Raw genomic sequence first — 9062 nt, forward strand, 5'->3', positions numbered from 1 at the left:
CTCTAAATGTCATTGCAAATATGTTTACTTCATGATAAGCTGAACCAGGAACGATGAACTCATCATATTTACAAAAATAAGAGAGCTCGAGTTCATACCAGCTTCTCTCATCTTGCATATCCTGGTACACCAACGGAGGCATTCATATAGATTCATATCTTGTTCTAAATATTGAGTTGTAATCTTGAGTTGTAAGTAAATAAAAGTGTGATGATCTTCATTATTAGAGTATTGTTCCAGTGAGGAAAGGATGATGGATACTATCATTCCCCCACAAGTCGGGATGAGACTTCAGACTTTACAAAAAAAAAAAGAGAAAGGCCAAAAAAAGAGAAAGGCCATATAAATAAAAAAATGAAAGAAAAAGAGAGGAGGGACAATGCTACTATCCTTTTTACCACACTTGCGCTTCAAAGTAGCACCATGATCTTCATGATAGAGAGTCTCCTATGTTGTCACTTTCATATACTAGTGGGAATTTTCCATTATAGAACTTGGCTTGTATATTCCAATGATGGGCTTCCTCAAAATGCCCTAGGTCTTTGTGAGCAAGCGAGTTGGATGCACACCCACTTAGTTTCTTTTGGTGAGCTTTCATACATTTATAGCTCTAGTGCATCCGTTGCATGGCAATCCCTACTCACTCATATTGATATCTATTAATGGGCATCTCCATAGCCCGTTGATACGCCTAGTTGATGTGATACTATATTCTCCTTTTTGTCTTCTCCATAACCACCATTCTATTCCACATATAGTGCTATGTCCATGACTCACACTCATGTATTGCGTGAAAGTTGAAAAAGTTTGAGATTACTAAAGTATGAAACAATTGCTTGACTTGTCATCGGGGTTGTGCATGATTAAATACTTTGTGTGATGAAGATAAAGCAACAGCCAAACTATATGATTATGTAGGGATAACTTTCTTTAGCCATGTTATTTTGAGAAGACATGATTGCTTGATTAGTATGCTTGCAGTATTATTATTTCTTATGTCAATATAAACTTTTATTATGAATCATTTGGATCTGAACATTCATGCCACAATAAAGAAAATTACATTGAGAATTATGCTAGGTAGCATTCCACATCAAAAATTCTGTTTTTATCATTTACCTACTTGAGGACGAGCAGGAATTAAGCTTCGGGATGCTTGATACTCTCCAACGTATCTATAATTTTTGATTGTTCCATGCTATTATATTACCAGTTTTGGATGTTTATGGGCTTTATTTTACACTTTTATATCATTTTTGGGACTAACCTACTAACCGGAGGCCCAGCCCGAATTGTTGTTTTTTTGCCTATTTCAGTGTTTCGAAGAAAAGGAATATCAAAAGGAGTCCAAAGGCGATGAAACCTTCCGGAACTATCTTTTTGGAACAAATGCAAACCTGGAGATTTGGAGTGGAAGTCATGCAACAAGCGAGGCGGCCACAAGGATTCCCGGCGCGTCCCCCACCCTCGTGGGCCCCTCGGGCGTCCACCAACCAACTTCTTCCTCCTATATATACCCACGTACCCCAAAAACACCAGAACAGACCACGAAACCTAATTCCACCACCGCAACCTTTTGTATCCGCGAGATCCCATCTTGGAGCCTTCGCCGGCGCTCCACCGGAGGGGGAATCTATCACGGAGTGCCTCTACATCATCTTCAAGGCCTCTCCGATGAGTTCTGAGTAGTTTACCACAGACCTTCGGGTCCATAGTTATTAGCTAGATGACTTCTTCTCCCTCTTTGAATCTCAATACAAAGTTTTCCTTGATCTTCTTGGAGATCTATTCGATGTAACTCTTTTTGCGGTATGTTTGTCGAGATCCGATGAATTGTGGGTTTATGATCAAGTTTATCTATGAGAAATATTTGAATCTCCTCTGAATTCTTTTATGTGTGATTAAGTTATCTTTACAAGTCTCTTCGAATTATCAGTTTGGTTTGGCCTACTAGATTGATCTTTCTTGCAATGGGAGAAGTGCTTAGGTTTGGGTTCAATCTTGCGGTGTCCTTTCTCAGTGACAGCAGGGGCAGCAAGGCATGTATTGTATTGTTGCCACCGAGGATAAAAAGATGGTGTTTATATCATATTGCATGAGTTTATCCCTCTACATCATGTCATCTTTCTTAATGCGTTACTCTGTTCTTTATGAACTTAATACTCTAGATGCATGCTAGATAGCGGTCGATGTGTGGAGTAATAGTAGTAGATGCAGGCAGGAGTCGGTCTACTTGTCACGGACGTGATGCCTATATACATGATCATGCCTAGATAACCTCATAATTATTTGCTTTTTTATTAATTGCTCGACAGTAATTTGTTCATCCACCGTAATACTTATGCTATCTTGAGAGAAGCCACTAGTGAAACCTATGCCCCCGGGTCTATCTTTTATCATATAAGTTTTCCATCTACATTTATTTGCATCTTTACTTTTCCTATCTATACTATAAAATACCAAAAATATATTTATCTTATCATATTATCTCTATCAGATCTCACTTTCGCAAGTGGCCTTGAAGGGATTGATAACTCCTTTATTGCGTTGGCTGCGAGTTTTTGTTTGTTTGTGTAGGTGCCTGGGACTTTTGAGGAGCCTCCTACTGGATTGATACCTTGGTTCTCAAAAACTGAGGGAAATACTTACGCTACTATTGCTGCAAAACCCTTTCCTATTCAAGGAAAACCAACGCAAGCTCAAGACGTAGCAGGATCCCGCACGCTCGTCACCGTCTCTGATCCGAACCAATCCATAGCAGATTGCCGTTGATCCGCCTTGGACAGGGACTGCAACCTACCATGCTGCTGCGGGAAGTCCGATCTTCACCGGCCGCCACCCTCCAGGGCCGTTGCCCCGGGATCCAGACAGAACTTTGCCGCTGCAATCGGCCAAGTTCCGCCGCTGCCGACAGGCGAAGCCGCCGGTCACTGCTTGACCAGGCGAGCATAGCCAGCCGGCCGACCAACTTCGAGGAAGAAGAAGGCCACCACCACCAAGCCTAGGGCCGGCGGCCCAGACATCCTCGTGTTGGAGATCAAGTCCAGGAGCAGTGCCCCGTCGACGGCGATTGAGATTGGTAGCACAACGAATTAGCCCGACATGAGTCAAGGCCAGATCCGCCGTTGCTGGTGCCGTCCTCCCCCGCCGCCATCGCACCACTTCCATGTCGCCGCCGATCTGCGCCACCGCCGCCGATCTGGCCAGAGAGGAGCGCCGCCTCCCAACCAGATCGAGATCCGAGGAGAAACATGCCGCCGCCGCCATGACACAAGGGCTTTGCCCTGTGACGCCCCGGGCGACGGCGGCGGAGGGGAGCGGAGGAGGGGCGAGGCTATAGGAGGAGGGCGAGGGCTCTCCGGTGCGGGGCGGCGCCGCCGCACAGGGGAGGGACGGGAGGGGCGTGATGTAAGTGGGCAGCGATGTTGTGAGTAGTTAGCCACCCGAGCTGCATGGTTGACGGAGTGGTTGGAGTGGTAGTCGCCATTCTGTGCTGCGATGCGGGATTCAGCAGTGGGCAGCAGAGAGAAGAGTTCTCCGAAGACGATTGGTTGCTCGGTGGCGGTGCGGGTGGAGATGGCCGAGATGAATCCGTTATAGTCGGGCTCGAGGAGTCCCTGCAAGATGTGAGAGACTACATCGTTTTCATCCAGTGGCTTGCCGGTGGCTGCTAGCTCGTCGGCGATGCTCACCATCTTGGTGTAGTAGGCCGCAGCCGAGAGGTCTCCTTTGCGGGTATGCTCAATCACGGAGCGAAGCTGAATCACCCTCGCCCTTGACTGTGAGGCAAAGCTCTGCAGCAGGGCCTTCCAGAGCATGGTGGCGGTGGTGTGGGAGCTGACCTGTAGCGGAACCTCACGAGAAAGAGATGAGATAAAAAACGTGAGGACTTGCTGATCTTGGGTTACCCACATAGCGTGTTCGGGATTGGGCCTCGATGTGATTTCCTTCTTGCCGGAGATATCCTTCTCCGAGAGGATCACGGCGGGAGGCTCCTGGATCGAAACATCCAAGTAGCCCATCATCCCTGCCACTTTCACGTGCGGCAGGACTTGCGCCTTCCAGACCAGGAAATTCTCCCGTGTCAACTTCTCTGCGATAATGTGGCCGAGAGAGGTGAGAGAGGACGCGGCCATGGCGACAGATGAGGAGGAGCTGGACATGGCTAGATGCGGTGGCAGGAGGGAGCTTTGTATACCATGTAGAAAAGCTAGGTTAAGAGTATGCCTAGCAGGGACGTGTTCCGTGTTAATATATAGGGCCGGAGCAGGTAGATACAGAAGTTACAGGAGGTTGAGATGGCGTGGACTGATAAGCAATGAAACAATCACAACAGCCGAACCAATTTCAACTGAAAACCTTATCTCTACATACGGTTTATACACCACCATATACTTACATGTTTAACAAGCCACACACAACCCGGCTAACCAACTGACTCGAGACTAACTCCAAGTCCCCCCGCAAAAAAAAACTAACTCCAAGTCAGGATTATCCTAACATGCTGCTGTTTTTGGTTTACACAATCCAGTCTCTAAGTTACACAATTCTGTCTGCAGGAAGTTTACCTATGGCCATCTCGCGCAGCTCAAGTACATTATGCCCGAGGCTATTGTCATCAACAAGATCCTTTTGCGCGACGACAAGACTTGCTGCATGAAGCCGGATCTTCAGGTGAACCTATTGGTTGATTCAGTTGAGGACAGTGCGATGCAGAAGGGGGAAACCCGCTAGCCTGTTTTGTGAAGGATGTTCAGGCAGAGGCTTGTCGACTTCTTCAGGAAACATCCTGAGGTATGATCATCTTGTATCTTTCACACTTTCAACATCGTTACTTGTGCAAATTTATTGTCATATGAGAACAGTTCAAGGAAATGTACTGGTTGGTGTATGCTTAGTTGATCTGAAGTATCCATGTTGTCTCTGTAATTTATCTTTCAGGGAGATGACATCCCGGAGCATGAGCTGCCGCATCCATTTACTCAAACAAATTCAAGTGTGGCTCAGAGCACACCAAGAGTTGTTGCTGAAGTTGTATTTGCCGCGCCATCACCAAGCCTGGCTCAACAGCCGGCTGTTGCACTGTCGCACATGTCCCAGTCTTTCAAGAGAAGGTTCTCACAGAGATCTTCAACCTGCCCTGCAACTGCCAGCACAACCGGTCTGCCGCCGAAGGCTGAGTCTACTGCTCCATCTCCACTGGGCAGGAAGTTGATGCTCAGTTCTACTTCTGGTGGCACAGATCATGAGTCCCAAGTGCAAGAGAAAAGTAGCAAGGATGTTGCACCCAGGTTTGGTGTTACAGAAGGGACTCCTGCCAAGTTCGCCTCTACACCAGTGAGATCAATGGCAGCCACACCGAATCTTGAGACCCCAGAGAGGCCAATATCTGCTACCGTGTGTGACACGCCGCCTCTAAACACGGCCAAGCGATCAGCTAGAGCCAAGTTGTTTATGACACCTACAAAGGATGCAAGCAGAATGGAAGAAGAGAACCAAAGCATGAGCACATCTCCAAGCGACAGCGATGAGTTGCTTGGTTTCCTTCCAAAGTCCCTATTGCAATCGGTAAGTTCTTACTCAATACTGATCATTGGTCAACTCATTTTTGCTCTCTGTGAACAAAGGATGACACATTTGTTATTTATAGGTAAAGGAGAAGGAGAAGAGAACTTTGGAGGAGAAGGAAACAGGCTATGCAGACACCAGGTTCAGCGGCAAAAGCTCATATCATGTCTGCCAAGCACCTTTGACATTATCTTCCTTATCTACCAGTCGAGGCAGCGAACTGTACTGACAAAGCAGGAGCTCATCCACAAGATAATCGAAAGTAACCCGAAGATCGTGGACAAGGGTAAGTGTGATCTGTGCTTTCTATCTTTTTGTCGCTTCAACTTGTTGTCTACAATGTGAATCCTGACGTTGAACTACTAAATCTGCAGGTGAAGTTGAAGAGCAAGTGAGACTGCTGCTAGAGTTTGTTCCAGAGTGGATCTCTGAGAAGACTGCAAGAAATGGAGATATTCTTTGCTGGTAAACATTTCTTAGCCGATGAATAAATGCTGAGTGTGCGACTATTACACCCCATCATTCTCAGACGTCCTAATTTATTTTAATGTTGATTTTCAGCGTCAATACCGCACTGAGCCAGTCTGAGGTTCGACAAAGGTTGTCCGGTGTCAAGTAGGGAGGAGCACAAAATTGTTTCTCCATGTTTAGAAATGTTGCGGTATATCAGTGCAAGGTTGCGCCTAGATGCTGGAAGATATGTAGTTGTCGAAGCTGATGCTCAAGTTCAGACACTGCCCAGTTTAAGTTAAGTTATCAGCGCTTCTGTTCAAGATCAGACAAGACGCAACGACCCTTGACTCAGTGATTGACATGTGTAGCTGAAGTATTCTAACAGCTGATGAGGTTGGGCTGCCAATTTCTTACATAATGTGTATGCTCCGACATGTCTCTGGATGAAATGATGTTTGTTATCCTTGATCTGGGCCTCAACTCTGAAAAACATTTTATTTCTTGCTCTTGAAGCATTCTGTCTTCTCTAAGAATGTGAAGTACTTTCTTTTTGAAACATTTTTTTGAAGCAAGCATAAAAATGATTCCTGAAATTCCTGACAACCGGTCCCATCTCTTTACAGAGCAAATTAAACTCCATACTAACACTGTAAATCAAGAGCACCAAATGGTGATACTCAGTCAACCAGCTAGTGTGGCTCTAGAGTTTTAGTAGTACAAAACAGAATCAGAATCAGTACCTACAGATAATTAAGCCTATATAACATTCTTTCTAACATATGCTCTCCCACCGTTTAATGTTTCTCACTTGTGAAAGAGTCCAAGAACAACTCCCTAATTTCCTTTTTCTTCCGACCATCCGGCGCACCAAAACCATCCCCGCCTTGGTAAACACAATGTGAGATTCGAGCCAAATTCACGCAAGTCTTGGCAGAAGATCTAGGAAATTGGCAGTGTTTGAATGCATCTTCGTTAATCGACTTCGAGGCTTCCATAGTAAGGTCTTCCATGGCTTCGCGCGACTCTTGCTCACTGGAGCTGTTTTCCGACATGTGAATAGCTATTGACGATGGTGCATCCCCTCGCTCCAGCTTGGCCTGTTACACATATTTTCACAACATAAGACACTTCTCATAAAGATTCAACTTTGGTGATTGAAACGGTAAGGGGCAAAACAACCCGGATAAATTTTCCTTACAGAGTGGGTTGCAGAGTCGTTGCAGAGGCGAAGAACTAACGACGCAGACTCAACTAATTTAGGGTAGCTTCCAACTTTATCAAGAGACATTGGGGTGAGCTTTTCATCCACACGGAGCAGGGGAAACGCATGTTGCAGCAACAGTGGAGCAGAGGCTGAAATTGATCCATTGTCCTTCCCCCCTTCGTCGACCGTGGGTTGCTCGCGCGAGACCCGCTGGTTGGAGTCCAGCCCCTCCTCCGGCGGCTCGGCCGGCTCCCTGCCCGCCAGCTACCGCAAGGCCCTCTGCCGGTCCCCTGTGCCCTCTCCGGTCGCCTCCCCGGCCGGCTTCGGCTCCTCTCCGTCCCCCGCCCCGTCATCCTCTCCGCCCGCGCGACCCGACATCCGCTCCGAGATCTGCCACTCGGCGGACGAGCTCCCCACCCAGCAGCCGGCCTGGCAGGTTGCCCGCGGGCGGAAGCGGCCTCGCCAGCGTGCACCCCGCCGCCCGTGGCGCGGGCCTGGTGACGGCCCTCGCCAGCGCCCCTCCTGGCTCCGGGAAGGGGAGTGCCCCCGGTGCTTCAGCACCGCCCATCCGCGCGCCGAGTGCCGCCGTGAGATTTGCTATGCGCGCTGCCGCTTCTTCGGCCACAAGGCCAAGCAGTGCACTGCCAGCCTCTCTGCCTCGTCGGGCGGCTCGTCCCCGCCTCCTCAGCGCCGTCGTGTGCATTCGTCGGTCGGCGCCCCGGGCACGCACTCCGCTGCCTCCACCCGCTCCACCCCGACCTCCTGACGCCGGAGTCCTCTAGAGTCGCGGCCTCCACCTGCTCCGCCACTGCTCGCCGACGCCCGTGTCCGCCGGGCCGGCAACCGATGTGTTTCGGGCGAGCCCCAGTCCCGCCGCACCTGCGTCATCCAGGCCGGCGACCTCCTCGCGCTCTTTGTCGCCGATGGACTCGGCCTCCTCGCACGCCACACCGTTCTCCGGGCACCCAGCGCGCCGCCCTGCGGCCGCCATCTGCTACCTCCCCCGCTCTGAGGAGATGATCGCGGCGGAGCGGGCGCTGGGCCTCGCCCTCCTTGCCACGGTGGCCGGCTGCCGCTCCGGCATCACCTGCGACGAAGTTGCTGCCGTTCTTTGCTCCAGGTTCGACTTGCCTGCATGCGAGTTCTCCGTGCACAAGCACGCACCTGAGGAGTTCCTTCTCCGATTCTCGAGCCCAGAGCTTCGTGCGCGTGTTGCTACCACGGGCCGGGCGCGTACCCCCCGGTTTGGTCTCATCTTCCACCATTGGGGCCGGACGGCGGGCTCCGAGCCGGTGGTGGCTCCTCCTCCTCTCCATTGAGCTTTACGGCATCCCCGACCACGTGTGGTATCGCTCTTCTGCCGAGTTCGTGCTCTCGGCGTTCTGCAAGATCGAGAACCTTGCGCCCGAGACCCGGTCCATGGCGGACATGTCAGTCTTCAAGCTCACCGCCTGGACTACCAACCCAGATGCCATACCGCGCGCCTCCGAGCTCCTCGTCCACGACGATTTGCGGCCTGGAGATCGCGACAACTCTCCACCGGGCCCCGCCGCTGATGCCGCCCCTGTCGCCATCCCCGACCATATCCTGGGCCACTCCCCTGCCCCGACCAATCGCGAGTCGACACCGCCCCCCATGCTGCTCCCACACCTGATCCCATGCTGCCGGGGCCACTTCCAGTTGTCGCCTCGGATCCGTTGCCCATGGGCCCCCCTCCGCCCCACCAGCGCCAACCCCCCACCTGCCCTCGGATGCTGAGCGTCTAGCCGGCCCCTCTGAGCTGGTGCATGTGGCACCGATCGCGCCAATCGTGCCGGCCGCTGGGGGCGCGAATTGC

General features: G+C 50.4%; 1 pseudogene; it reads left to right on the forward strand.

Moving 5' to 3' along the window:
* The first annotated feature begins 4134 nt into the window (after positions 1 to 4134).
* On the forward strand, positions 4135 to 6187 carry LOC123038765 (CDT1-like protein a, chloroplastic; annotated as a pseudogene).
* Positions 6188 to 9062: the final 2875 nt, after the last annotated feature.

Source organism: Triticum aestivum, chromosome 2B (assembly GCF_018294505.1).
Source record: "Triticum aestivum cultivar Chinese Spring chromosome 2B, IWGSC CS RefSeq v2.1, whole genome shotgun sequence".
NCBI lineage: Eukaryota > Viridiplantae > Streptophyta > Magnoliopsida > Poales > Poaceae > Triticum > Triticum aestivum.